Here is a 13,735-nt window from a genome sequence, read left to right on the forward strand (position 1 = left end):
AAACAACATGATAGATTTGTATCCTAATGCTCATGCGATTGTAGCTGGAGATTTCAATGCCAGAACAGGACAGAATGATGCTTCCTTGTATTCTCACTTCCATGAATGCTTGCTTGAATTGGAGGAGGAGCAGGTATTACCCGCCATTTATTTATTTATTTATTTATTTATTTATTTATTGCATTTGTATACCACCCCATAGCCGAAGCTCTCTGGGCAGTTTACAAAAATTAAAAACATTAAAAACAAATATACAAATTTAAGAACACATTTTTTTAAAACAATTTAAAAACACATGCTAAAATGCCTGGGAGAAGAGGAAAGTCTTGACCTGGTGCCAAAAAGATAACAGCCCTCTCCCTTGTTGCCAGACTCCAAGCTTCCCTCTGAGTAGGCACCTGGAGGAGGGCCTTGGATGTTGAGCATAGTGTATGGGTGGGTTCGTGTCGGGAGAGGCTATTGTGGTCCTAAGCAGTGTAAGGCTTTATAGGTTAAAACCAGCACCTTGAATCGAGCTCGGAAATATACAGGCAGCCAATGCAAGCGGGCTAGAATCAGTTTTATATGTAAGAGTGTCAAGTGATCAACCAAGTTAGGGAAAGCTCTTACTGAACTACTAAATTCAGAGAGAAGTTTTAGCGGCTGTAATGCTATGCTATCAGTGATCTCTCCTGGATCAGTCTTAGATTTATACCAGGTATTGTTTATGTCCATACAAAATTTCTTGAAAAATAAAATTGTGGCCAGACGTCTTCCCTCTAAGTCCAAACATTGGTTTGATTATGAGTGTATTCCATGAAAAACTCCCTAAATGAAAAATATAGATCATATAGGGAACTGAATCTGACAACTTTCCCTTCAGAATGGTTCATATTAAAGAGGCAATATAAAACCCTAATGAAAGGAAAAAAGAAGCAGGCCCAGCCTAATTAAGGCCTCTAGGGCAAATGACTCAGTAACCTTTTGGAGAGTGGATTCAAGAGGCTGGCCTAATTCAGTCATTAGCATGGATTATCATATATCTGCTAATATCTGGGAATCACATTTCAGTAACATATATGCGCCGAAACAAACCTGTCAACATTCAACAAGGACTAATATAAATAATTTCCAGAGTGACCACCTGTCTCTTTCTCTCTGAAATTACTAGTCTTATTTCAAAACTTAACTTGGGTAAAGCCCCCAGGCCTGATAATATCTCTGCTGAAATTTTGAAGTCAAATGTAGAATGGTGGGCTCCAGCTTTAGCAACTTTATTCACTTGTATTGACCATTCAGCATGCATTCCACCCTGCAGAGCTTTTTAGGGTTGTACGAGGACTCTTACATTCTGGTCCTCGAGATACTATTGAAACATCTGAAGCTCGCTGTAACAACATCGCAGGGCACTTCCAAAATAAAATCGCATGCATCCGTAGGGACCTAGACTCCGATGTTATGACAGACGAATCCATTGAAGTGTCCAGAACACGGTCTTGTCTTTCATTATTGGATGAGTTTCAGTTGGTGCAGCTTGAGGAAGTGGACAAGGTACTTGGATTGGTGCGGGCGACGTCTGCTCTAGATCCTTGTCCATCTTGGCTAGTGAAGGCTAGCAGGACTACTACCACTGGCTGGGCCAAGGATGCCTCCTTGAGTGAGGGAGTAGTCCCTAGTAGCCTCAAGGAGGCAGTAGTAAGACCTCTCTTAAAGAAACCTTCCTTAGACCCAGATGACCTGAACAACTATAGACCGGTGGCGAATGTCCCCTTTTGGGGCAAGGTTCTGGAGCGGGTGGTTGCCCGTCAGCTCCAGGTGCTCTTGGATGAGACCGATTATCTGGATCCGTTTCAATCCGGTTTTAGGCCTGGTTTTGGCACTGAAACAGCCTTGGTCGCCCTGTATGATGACCTTTGTCGGGAGAGGGACAGAGGGAGTGTGACTCTGTTGATTCTCCTTGATCTCTCAGCGGCGTTTGATACCATCGACCATGGTATCCTTCTGGGGAGACTCGCGGAGTTGGGAGTTGGAGGCACTGCTTGGCAGTGGTTCCGCTCCTACTTGGCGGATCGTCACCAGAAGGTAGTACTTGGGGAACATTGCTCAACTCCTTGGACTCTCCATTGTGGAGTCCCTCAGGGGTCGGTTTTGTCCCCCATGCTTTTTAACATCTACATGCAGCCTCTGGGTGCGGTCATCAGGAGTTTTGGAGTGCATTGCCACCAGTACGCTGATGACACGCAGCTCTATTTCTCCTTTTCATCTTCTACAGGTGAGTCTGTGGATGTGCTGAATCACTGCCTGACCGCAATAATGGACTGGATGAGAGCTAATAAACTGAGACTCAATCCAGACAAGACTGAGACACTGTTGGTGAATGCCTTCCCTGCCCAGATGGTGGATGCTTACCCTGTTCTAGATGGGGTTACACTCCCCTTGAAGGAACAGGTTCGTAGTCTTGGGGTTCTTTTCGATCCTTCCTTGTCTCTGGAGGCGCAAGTGGCCACGTTGGCAAGGAATGCATTCTACCACCTTCGGTTGGTAGCCCAGCTACGCCCCTATCTGGACAGGGATGACCTCACCTCAGTTGTTCATGCTCTGGTAACTTCTAGGTTGGATTACTGTAATGCGCTCTACGTAGGGCTGCCCTTGAAGACAGTTCAGAAGCTTCAGCTAGTGCAAAACGCAGCAGCCAGACTGCTGACGAGGACCAGCCGGTCAGCGCATATAACACCTGTTCTGGCCCATTTGCACTGGCTACCTATTTGCTTCCGAGCCAGATTCAAGGTGCTGGTTTTGACCTATAAAGCCTTACATGGCATGGGACCGCAGTATCTTGTGGAACGCCTCTCCCGCTATGAACCGACCCAGTCACTTCGCTCAGCGTCTAAGGCCCTCCTCCGGGTACCAACCCATCGGGAAGCCCGGAGGACAGTTACTCGATCTAGGGCCTTTTCTGTAGTGGCCCCCGAATTGTGGAATAGCCTCCCCGAAGAAATACGCCTGGTGCCGACGCTTCTATCTTTTCGGCGCCAGGTTAAGACCTGGCTATGCTCCCAGGCATTTTAAAGCGTTTAATGTTACAATTTTAAATCTCTTTGTTTCAGTTTATTTATTGTGATATTTTGTATTTCTGTACTTTTAATCTTTTGTACACCACCCAGAGAGCTATTCGCTATGGGCGGTTTAAAAATGAAATAAAATAAAATAAATAAATAAATAAATTCCAGATGACTGGGGGCTGACTATAATCATTCCAATATATAAGAAAAGGAAAAACATTGAATCCTGCCAGTTATAGACCAATTAGTTTACTGAGTATCATCAGCAAGCTATAAACCAGACATCTTCATGAGAAGTTACTAAATTGGATGGGGTAGGAAAACATACTTGAAGATGAACAGGCTGGCTTTAGGGCAGGGTGTTCTACAGTCGACCAGGGTCTCACTCTTCAACATTTGGCAGAAAAATATACATCATGACCTGGAGGAACCCTTTATGCAGCCTTATAGATTTTAAGTCAGCTTTCTACCTGATACCAAGGGGGAAAATTTGAGGCTTCCACTATTGACAGGTGACTACTAACACTTATTCATAGTCTCCACAGAAACGTTTACAATAAAATGCAACCAAGTTGGCCACCTGTCTGGTCCCATTTCAACTTTCAATGGAGTTAAACAGGGTTGTATCCTGGCTCCTACCCTGTTTAACTTTTACATTATTTCCTTGGTCTAACAGATGCCAGTCTTCATCCTCCTAAATTGTCATCTAGATCCGTGTCTATTCTGCTTCATGCAGATGATGCAGTCCATCTATTCTTGATGTACATAGTCCTGAGGCACTGCTATTGCAAAAATGAACTGCTGTCTATCAGCGATACTAAGACCAAGGTATTGGTTTTCCCTAAGAAGAGAATTAAGCACAGATTGCAGAGAAATGAACACACAATCAAACAGTATATCCTGTAGGTACCTGGGAGTAATCTTTAATTCATCCGGCTCCTGGAATGTTCAAATAAATAATGCCACCATGAATGCTCAGAGGAATGCAATGAGACTCCTCTCCTTTTTTACCAGAGGGGGCCAACATGTATCCTCAGCCATTCAGGTGTTTGTAGCTAAGATCATAGCCCATATGTTACATGGCTCACAGTTAATATGTTTATAGCAAATAGAGCTGTGCATCTAATATAATCCTTCGCTTAGAGGCAAGGCAAATTTCTATAGAGGCCTGTGCATGGATTGTCAAGGTGAATTATTGGCTGAAGATGTTGTCTAGTGGGTCTAGCCCCACTGACACTCATTGACAACTTCCAATCAAAATGGAGGAGGATTCTAATGGTGAAATTGCAGAGGCTGGGTTTTCCCCCCGATGCTATATTGGCTTTAGGATATACTAAGGCCAAAGCAGTTATAAAACAGTGTATCTGGGACATGGGAACTCCAAGAACATTTAGAGTTGGCCATACTTTACCCAGATTTTAGAGATAATATGGTGGCATTTTCACCTACAACTTATTTAATAAAATTGACTATCCCTAAATATGGGAAAGCTTTTACTCTAACCAAGTTCAATGTTTTACCTTCCACTTGTCTGGAAGGCAGATATAAGAGAGCACCCAGCCAAGAGTGTCTGTGCCCTTGTGGCTCAGGAGTGGTGGAGACAATTGCCCATGTGCTATTCTATTGCTCTTTTTATCATGATCTTAGAGCTATTTTTATTACTCCGATTCTAACAAAAACTCCCAGCAGATCTGACTTATTTTATCTAGAGTACTTGTTGTCTGACCGGAACCCCTGGGTCACAATGAAAGTGGCAAACTTCCTTGCAGCTGCTATTGATTGTCAGAGAGTAATGATTAAATAATATTTTCTTAATTTTAATGTTTAATATTTTTATACTTCACAAGGAAATCTATTGTGTTTTGCTTGGTTTTATTATGTACAGGAGTTACATTATTTTACTTTTTTTTCCATTTCTCACTTGTTGTACATTCTGTATGAACTGGTCTTTGATCGCAATAAATAATAATAATAGAGAACACTTCCCCCAACCACAATTTATTTCTTCTTCATCTGTCTTCCCAAGCACTTTTTACCTCAGAGAAATTCTTGAATGGCAAGTTTATCTAAAAGGGAAAAAAAATCCCATTGAACTCCACATGCATGCAAATGATCAGATCTGCCTTTCCCCTCCCTCTCTATCCTCTCCTTCCCTCTCTCTTCTTCCCTTCCCCTTCCCTTCTCCCCTCCTTCCCCTCTCCTCTCCCCTCCTCCTCCCTTCTTCCTCTCTTCCTCCTTCCCTGTGTTCTCCAGCCCTCCCTCAATCTTCTCCCCCCCCCCGTGGTCAGTTTCAGCTATGCTAAGCATGATTGCAGAGGAGTAAATGTCATTGAACTCAATAAGCATGCAAATGATCAATCCATTCTCAGCAAACTTGCACAGGATCCCATGTCGTACATCCTGGATTAAAAAACAGAGAAATTCACTAATAGGCAAAAAAAACCTCATGGTTTAAGAACTTACCTATAGCCAACAGATATTTCTATCAAACTTTAATAAGCAGGAAAATTGGGCAGCTACAGTGAATGCTCCAGGGGAGCAGGAGACCAGAACTCCTCTCTGAGACATGGTACTACCCTACACATTTGTCAAAATGCAAAGACAATTTGAGTTGATCTTTCACAGTCCATTCCAGTTCCTGTGTAGCTTGGAAGAATTTGGTAACGTGCCTCTGAGCATATGGTGAGTGGTGGCAACACCTGTAATCAGCCCAAATAACACAAACAAGACATGTGCTGTGCTGATCTTGTTGTAGTAAGGAGCAAGCAACGATATTAAGACAAATGATAGAGTTCAGATAGTCAGATTAAATATGTTTGATATACTTTACAATTTTAGTGAATAATTTTCTTTTGCTTCTGTTTCTGTGAATATGTGAAGTACAGCAACACTTTGTATGGAGTGCTTTAAAAGAAATCTGAGTGCCACAGCATCTAATTGTCCTGATGTGCAACCTATACTCTGGACAAGAGGCTACTATAAGGACAGAACATGGTGGAACCAATTGGTTCCCATTCGGAAAGGGTGTGAGACAGGGGTGTATTTTATCAGCTTATTTGTTTATTCTATACGCAGAACATATTATACAGAAAGCAGGATTGGACCAAGATGGAGGTGTGAAAATTGGAGGTAGAAACATCAATAATTTAAGATATGCAGACAATACCATACTCTTAGTAGAAACCAGTAATGATTTGAAACAAATGCTGATGAAAGTTAAAGAGGAAAGCATAAAAGCAGGACTACAGCTGAATGTCAAGAAGACTAAAGTAAGGACAACAGAAGATTTATGTAACTTTACAGTTGACAACGAGGACATTGAATTTGTCAAGGATTATCAGTACCTTGGCATAGACATTAACCAAAATGGAGACAATAGTCAAGAAATCAAAAGAAGCCTAGGACTGGAGAGGGCAGCTATGAGAGAGCTAGAAAAGTTCCTCAAATGCAAAGATGTATCACTGAACACTAAAGTCAGGATAATTCAGATCATGGTATTCCCGATCTCTACATATGGATGTGAAAGTTGGACAGTGAAAAAAGCAGATAAGAGAAAAATCAACTCATTTGAAATGTGGTGTTGGAGGAGAGATTTATGCATACCATGGACCGTGAAAAAGACAAATAATTGGGTGTTAAAACAAATGAAACCAGAACTATCAATAGAAGCTAAAATGATGAAACTGAGGTTATCATACTTTGGACATATCATGAAAAGACATAATTCACTAGAAAACACAATGATGCTTGGAAAAACAGAAGGGAGTAGAAAAAGAGGAAGGCCAAAGGAAAGATGGATTGATTCCATAAAGGAAGCCACAGATCTGAACTTACAAGATGTGAACAGGGTGGTTCATGACAGATGCTCTTGGAGGTCGCTGATTCATAGGGTCAACATAAGTCATAATTGACTTGAAGGGACATAACAACAACAAAGCAACACTTTGTATTACACTAAAAAAAATTCAAAAACAATTGTGGAATAATGGCAATGACTATTCTGCATAATAGTCTCCAGTGGACATCAGGAGTGTCTCAATCTGCACAAGATAAAACAGTGGGAGGTGAAATATATTGTAGCAAATTTCTAGGTGTGCTAGATGTTTTTAATTGACCATGCCCACCCTTCCTTAAGTGAGGTGTTTTAAGCATAGCGGGCTGAAAACATGCATCTTGGGCAGGCCAGGTTTGTTTTTTCTAACAGCTGGAGTCATTGCTGAAGTAGCAACGTATTGTAATCAGTCTGATTTTACATCAAACTGCAGTTTCAGATTCTACTATTAACGCACCCAAAATAGAAATAGAACATAACCTCCAGTTTGAAATACAAACGGCTGTTGTCACCATCATATGACACTGGCCAATAAAAAGGCTTTGAAATTAATAAAAAAACAAATTTGACACAGATTTCTAGTATGAATAATGAGAGAAATAGGTTAGATTGTCTGTGGAAACAGTAGTAACACAGGAAAGAAGCAAAGCAAGAACACCAGCAAACATACAAAAATATAATTCTCCATCTTTGGAGATGGCAGGTGTTGCCACCACTCACCATATGCTCAGAGGCACATGTTACCAAATTCTTCCAAGCTACACAGGACTGTGAAACACCAACCCAAATTATGTTTGCATTTTGACCAATTTGTAGGGCAGTACAATATCTCAGAGAGGAGGTCAGGTCTCCTGCTCCCCTAGTGCATTCAGTATAGCTGCCCAATTTCCCTGCTTTTTAAAGTTTGATAGAAATATCTGTTTGCTATAGGTATATTCTTTAACCGCAATGTGTTTTTTTTCCTATTAGTGAATTATATTAGGCTCAATACAAAGTAAGTTTGCAGAGCAATCAAAATCCCGTTAGACCAGGCTTCGGGGGGGGTGTGGATTGCGCAGAGATGTCCCTGTGCCCAGTTGTGCTGACTAACATGGCCTCCAGTACAGAGCTTCCTCTTCTGCCTGCCCAACAGGTGGGCAGAAGTGTCACTGGTGAAATCCCTGGCAGCAATCTACCAAAGGCCCCAAAACATGGGAGGCACTTCAATCATCCTTCCCTCCTCTTGCCCTGGCCTTCTTGCACGGCAGGACTGTTGATGCTATGATGACCCCACTGGTCAGCAGCCGGTTTTTGGATTGGCCTTAGTAGCATAATGCTGTGCAAGTTTACTCATAAGTAAGTCCCTCTGAGTTAAATAAGTCTTCTAAGTAAGTATGTCTAGGATTGTACCATTAATTTAGTGGGATTTTAGGTGTGCTTAATTTTGTTGACGTGGCGGTGTTGCGTGAAACAGCATACGTTACGTTGGAGTTAAGTTGCTCAAGAAACTTCTCAGATGCATTAGATCAGGTTAAGAGTCTTTTATTCAAAGACATTAAGGCCAACAGGCTTAAGAGTAAATACATGTAGAGTTGCTTCATTCACCCCCCCCCTTCTGGTCCATCTCTCTCCAAAGGTAAACACAGAACACAACCTCTCATTTCAGAGGCATGATACAGAAGGACACAACTTACAAACTCTGTGAGAACTTTCCCAGTTGCTATCTCACGTTACCATGACAACGGCTGGCCTTGGAGTGTTTGCTCTCAAGCCAGCAAAGACATAACAGTGTTACTTCTCCAAACTTGCAGGCTTTATGGAAAACTACTAGAAACAGTAATGCCTATGGGTCACAGCCCAACAGCTTGCACCCAGTTGTGTGAGAAGAATGTTATTTCTATCAGCCTGTTAGATATGCAGACTTTACTGCGAATCAGCAATACCTTTTTGTTATAAGAAACAGACAGAACACATTTTCAATAGGAATATCAATTTTCTTTTCTAGTCTACTTTAAAAAGGCAATCAGCGTACAGCCATTCACCCTGTGTTTTATCCAGGACTTAAAAGAGCAACATCCTGGAGATATTTGTAAATAACTTCCTAACCTAAATCAGAGTATTTATTTCCTATGGTTGGGTTTCTACATGGGCTATATTGATTTTTCCTACCAATTCTGGAACTTGTATGAAACCCTGAAAAAGAAAACGAAATAGGATTGATTAAGCTGCTGATCTAACTGCTGAAATGACAGAGCTGATTTTGCTATTCTGCTAAGTGTATTCACTGCACTAGCCAACTATTAATGTTCCAACAATGTTGTTTTCTGTGTTATTTTATACCCTGTGGTGTCCAGCACCAATCTGAGTGAGTTAATTACACAGTATTGCTGGAGACAAAATAACAGATATTTTAACTGTTGAGATGAAGTTTGGTTGCAGTGGAGCTGCCACTACTGGAGGTAAATAGGAGCAGGTTACATTTTAAAAAATCTGGAAGCCACCCATGGGGGAAACAGTGGTTTGCAATTTTGGTCATAGATATATATGTTTTACCTCAGAACTTAGTATCATACTGTTAATTACTGAATGAAAAATCCAGAATATTTATCTAAATATTCCAGTTGAAATATTTATTTTTCCAAATATATACAGGCCATGTACTGGGCCTTCAGAGCCACTTCACATGGGATTTTTTTTTTATCACAGTGCTTACTCTGCTCACACTATCCTTATCTGCTCTCCTCTACCAGCACATGCCTTGCTTATTTTTGCTTCACGAAAAGCCTTCTCCTCCCGATCTCAGTAAGGGCAGCAGTAGCAACGGCTGTGCAAGGAGACAGGAGTCGTCCACAGTAATCCCCTCTTCTTCCTTGTTGCTCTACCCTCAGCCTCCTTTGGTGTCTCCCACGTGTTTTATAGGCAGATGCCTGCCCTTGGCATGCCTGAAAGATGCTCTGGTGCTTCAGCAAATGTCCTCTCCTCACTTTTGTAACAAGGGGAAGTGTTGTCTGCAGCGGCAGCAAGGGGCAGACAGCATCCAGGGAGTGAAGACTTTTTTAAAAATAATAATAAATAATTCATTTCTTTACTGTTTGTGTCCCCCGGATTACTTCATGGCCCCCAGGCTGGGAACCACTGGACTAATATATTAATTATTATGTATGCTTTTGCCTAATGTATTTTATTTATTTATTTTATTTAAGCCATTTCTTTACCACTTAATATATATAAAAATATCTAAGCTGTGTACAGAAGATAAAACAACAGCAAATATTATAAAAATATACAATAAAGCCACAAAAAAATATGGAACGCTTCACGAATTTGCGTGTCATCCTTGCGCAGGGGCCATGCTAATCTTCTCTGTATCATTCCAATTTTAGTATATGTGCTGCCGTATATAGATATATAGATATATAGATATAGATATATAGATATATAGAGATATAGATATAGATATAGATAGATAGATAGATATAGATATATATAGATAGAGATAGAGATAGATAGATAGATAGATAGATATAGATATAGATATATATAGATATATAGATATAGATATAGATATAGATATATAGATATATATATACGGCAGCACATACATATATATATATATATATATATATATAGGCAAAAAACCTTGCAGTTTAAGAATGTACCTATAGCCCACAGATATTTATACCAAACTTTAAAAAGCAGGGAAATTGGGCAGCTATAGTGAATGCACCAGGGGAGCAGGAGACCTGAACTCCTCTCTGAGATAATGGACTGCCCTACAAAGTTGTCAAAATGCAAACACAATTTGGGTTGGTCTTTCACAGTCCAATCCACTTGCTGTGTAGCTTGGAAGAATTTGGTAACATGTGCCTCTGAGCATATGGTGAGTGGTGGCAACACCTGCCATCTCCAAAGATGGAGAATTATATTTTTGTATGTTTGTTGGTGTTCTTCTTACTTTGCTTCTTTCCTGTGTTACTAATGTTTCTACAGAGAATGTACACTAGAAAATTTTATTTCCCTCATTATTCATCCTGGAAATCTGTGTCAAATTTATTTTTATTAATTTCAAAGCCTTTTTATTGGTCAATGTCATATGATGGTGAAGATACCCTTTTTTGTTTCAAACTGGAGGTTATGGTCTATTTCTATTTTGGGTGCATTAACAGTTGGACCTGAAACTGCAGTTTAATGTAAAATCAGACTGATTACAATATGCTGCTACTTTAGCAATGACTCTAGTTGTTGGAAAAAAGAGGATGCCTGTTTTCAGCCTGCTATGTTTAAACCACTTTATTTAAGGCAAGGTGTTCACGATCAATTAAAAACATAGAGCACACCTAGAATTTTGCTAGAATATATTTCACCTCCCACTGTTTTATCTTGTGCAAATTGAGACACTCCTGAGGTCCACTGGAGACTATTTTGCAGAAATCAGTGCCATTATTCCACAATTATGTTTGGAGTTTTTTTAGTATAAATTTTGCAAAGTGTTGCTGTACTTCACATATTCATAGAAACAAAAGCAAAGAAAATGATTTCCTATAGAAGACTTCACTAAAATTGCAAAGTAAATCAGACATATTTAAAGTGACCATCTGAACTATATCAACTGTCTTAATAATGTTGCTTCCTCCCTGCTAAAACAAGATCAGCACAGGACATATCTTCTTTCTATTATTTGGGCTGATTACAGGTGTTGCCACCACTCACCATATGCTCAGAGGCACATGTTACCAAATTCTTCCAAGCTACACAGGAAGTGGATTGGACTGTGAAAGACCAACCCAAATTGTGTTTGCATTTTGAGGGGGGAAAGTGACCACGTAATGCTGGAATTTGTGATTCTGGGGAAAAAGAAGAATATAGTCAAATACGGACCTTGGATTTCAGAAAAGCCGATTTTAGCAAGCTCAGGGAAATGACGGGTAGGATCCCGTGGCTAGATAGACTAAAGAAAAAAGGAGCCCAAGAAGCGTGGGAGTTCATGAAGAACGTATTACAAAAAGCGCAATCGCAAACAATTCCAAAGAGGAAGAAAAACGGAAGACATCGGAAAAAGCCAATGTGGCTACACGGAAGACTGGTGGAGGGGTAAAAATAAAAAAGAGCATGTATAAAGAATGGAAGGAAGGACACATCACCAAGGAAGAGTACCGACGAGCGGCTCGGACTTGCATGAATAGCGTAAGGAAAGCTAAAACCCAGAATGAGCTGAGGCTGGCGAGGGAAGTGAGGAACAACAAAAAGGGGATTTTCAGATATGTTCGAAGCAAGAGTAAGACCAAGGAAACGGTGGGACTGCTGCTCAGTGAGGATGGCAAAATGTTGACAGAACAAGGAAAAGGCAGAACTGCTCAACGCCTATTTTGCCTCCGTTTTCTCCCAAAAAGGGAACAGTGTGCAACCTTGCATCGGTAGCAATCTCAGTAAGGGGTCGGGATTGCAGTTCAAGATTGATAAGGAGATAGTCAGGAAATACCTAGTTAACCTAAATGAGTTCAAATCTCCAGGGCCTAATGAACTGCATCCCGGAGTATTGAAGGAACTTGCTGATGTACTTTCGGAACCTCTTGCCATGATCTTTGAGAAATCCTGGAGAACGGGAGAGGTGCCGGAGGATTGGAGATGGGCAAACGTTGTCCCGCTCTTTAAAAAGGGTAAAAAAGAAGATCCAGGGAATTACAGGCCGGTCAGTCTGACTTCAATACCGGGAAAGATATTAGAACAGATAATAAAAGAGTCCGTTGCCAACTATCTAGATGACAATGCTGTGATTAGTAGGAGCCAGCATGGGTTTGTCAAGAAAAAATCCTGTCAAACTAATATCTCTTTTTTTGATCGGGTCACTAGCTTAGTAGATGGTGGAAAAGCTGTAGATGTCATCTATCTAGATTTCAGCAAAGCGTTTGACAAAGTCCCCCATGACCTTTTGATTAGCAAACTGGTCAAATGCGGACTAGATGGAAATACTGTCAGGTGGATTCACAACTGGTTGGAAAACCGTACTCAAAGAGTGGTTGTCGGTGGCTCTGCTTCGGACTGGAAGGAGGTTTTGAGTGAAGTGCCACAGGGTTCTGTCCTGGGGCCGATACTCTTCAACATTTTTATCAATGACTTAGATTACGGGGTGGAGGGAAGCCTTATGAAGTTTGCGGATGATACGAAACTGGGAGGGATAGCTAACACAATGGAAGACAGGAATAAAATCCAAAGGGACCTGGATAGACTAGAAAATTGGGCTGAAATTAATAAAATGAAATTCAATAAAGACAAATGCAAGATTCTGCATTTAGGCCACAAAAACAAAATGCACGGGTACAGGATGGGAAATACCCGGCTTAGCAAAAGTGCGTGTGAGAAGGAATTGTAGTGGATCGCAAGTTGAACATGACCCAGCAGTGTGATGCTGCAGCAAAAAAGGCAAACGCGGTTTTGGGCTGCATAAACAGAGCTATAGTTTCCAGGTCGAGGGAAGTAATAGTCCCACTATATTCTGCATTAGTCAGGCCTCATCTGGAATACTGCATTCAGTTCTGGGCACCTCATTTTAAGAAAGATATAGACAAGTTGGAGCGGGTTCAGAAGAGGGCGACGAGGATGATAGCCGGTATGGAGAACAAGTCTTATGAGGAAAGGTTGAAGGAACTTGGCATGTTCAGTCTGGTGAAGAGAAGGCTGAGGGGTGACATGATTGCACTCTTTAAGTACCTGAAGGGCTGTCACATAGAGGAGGGTACAGATTTGTTCTCTGCTGCCCCAGAGGGTAGGACTAGGTCTAATGGTTTTAAGTTGCAGGAGCATAGATTCAGATTGGACATTAGAAGGAACTTCTTGACAGTAAGGGCAGTTCAGCAATGGAACCGACTGCCTAGGGAGGTGGTAG

General features: G+C 41.1%; 1 protein-coding gene and 1 non-coding gene across 14 annotated transcripts in view; one reads left to right on the forward strand and one right to left on the reverse strand.

Annotated features, from left to right (window-relative positions):
* Window positions 1-13,735, forward strand: part of LOC133380132 (teneurin-2) — a 995,941-nt gene that overhangs the window by 812,190 nt on the left and 170,016 nt on the right. The window lies entirely within an intron of this gene.
* Window positions 10,153-10,258, reverse strand: LOC133382634 (U6 spliceosomal RNA). The gene has a single exon (XR_009762022.1). It is a non-coding gene; the product is annotated as a U6 spliceosomal RNA (small nuclear RNA).

This window comes from Rhineura floridana, chromosome 3 (genome assembly GCF_030035675.1).
Source record: "Rhineura floridana isolate rRhiFlo1 chromosome 3, rRhiFlo1.hap2, whole genome shotgun sequence".
Taxonomy (NCBI): domain Eukaryota; kingdom Metazoa; phylum Chordata; class Lepidosauria; order Squamata; family Rhineuridae; genus Rhineura; species Rhineura floridana.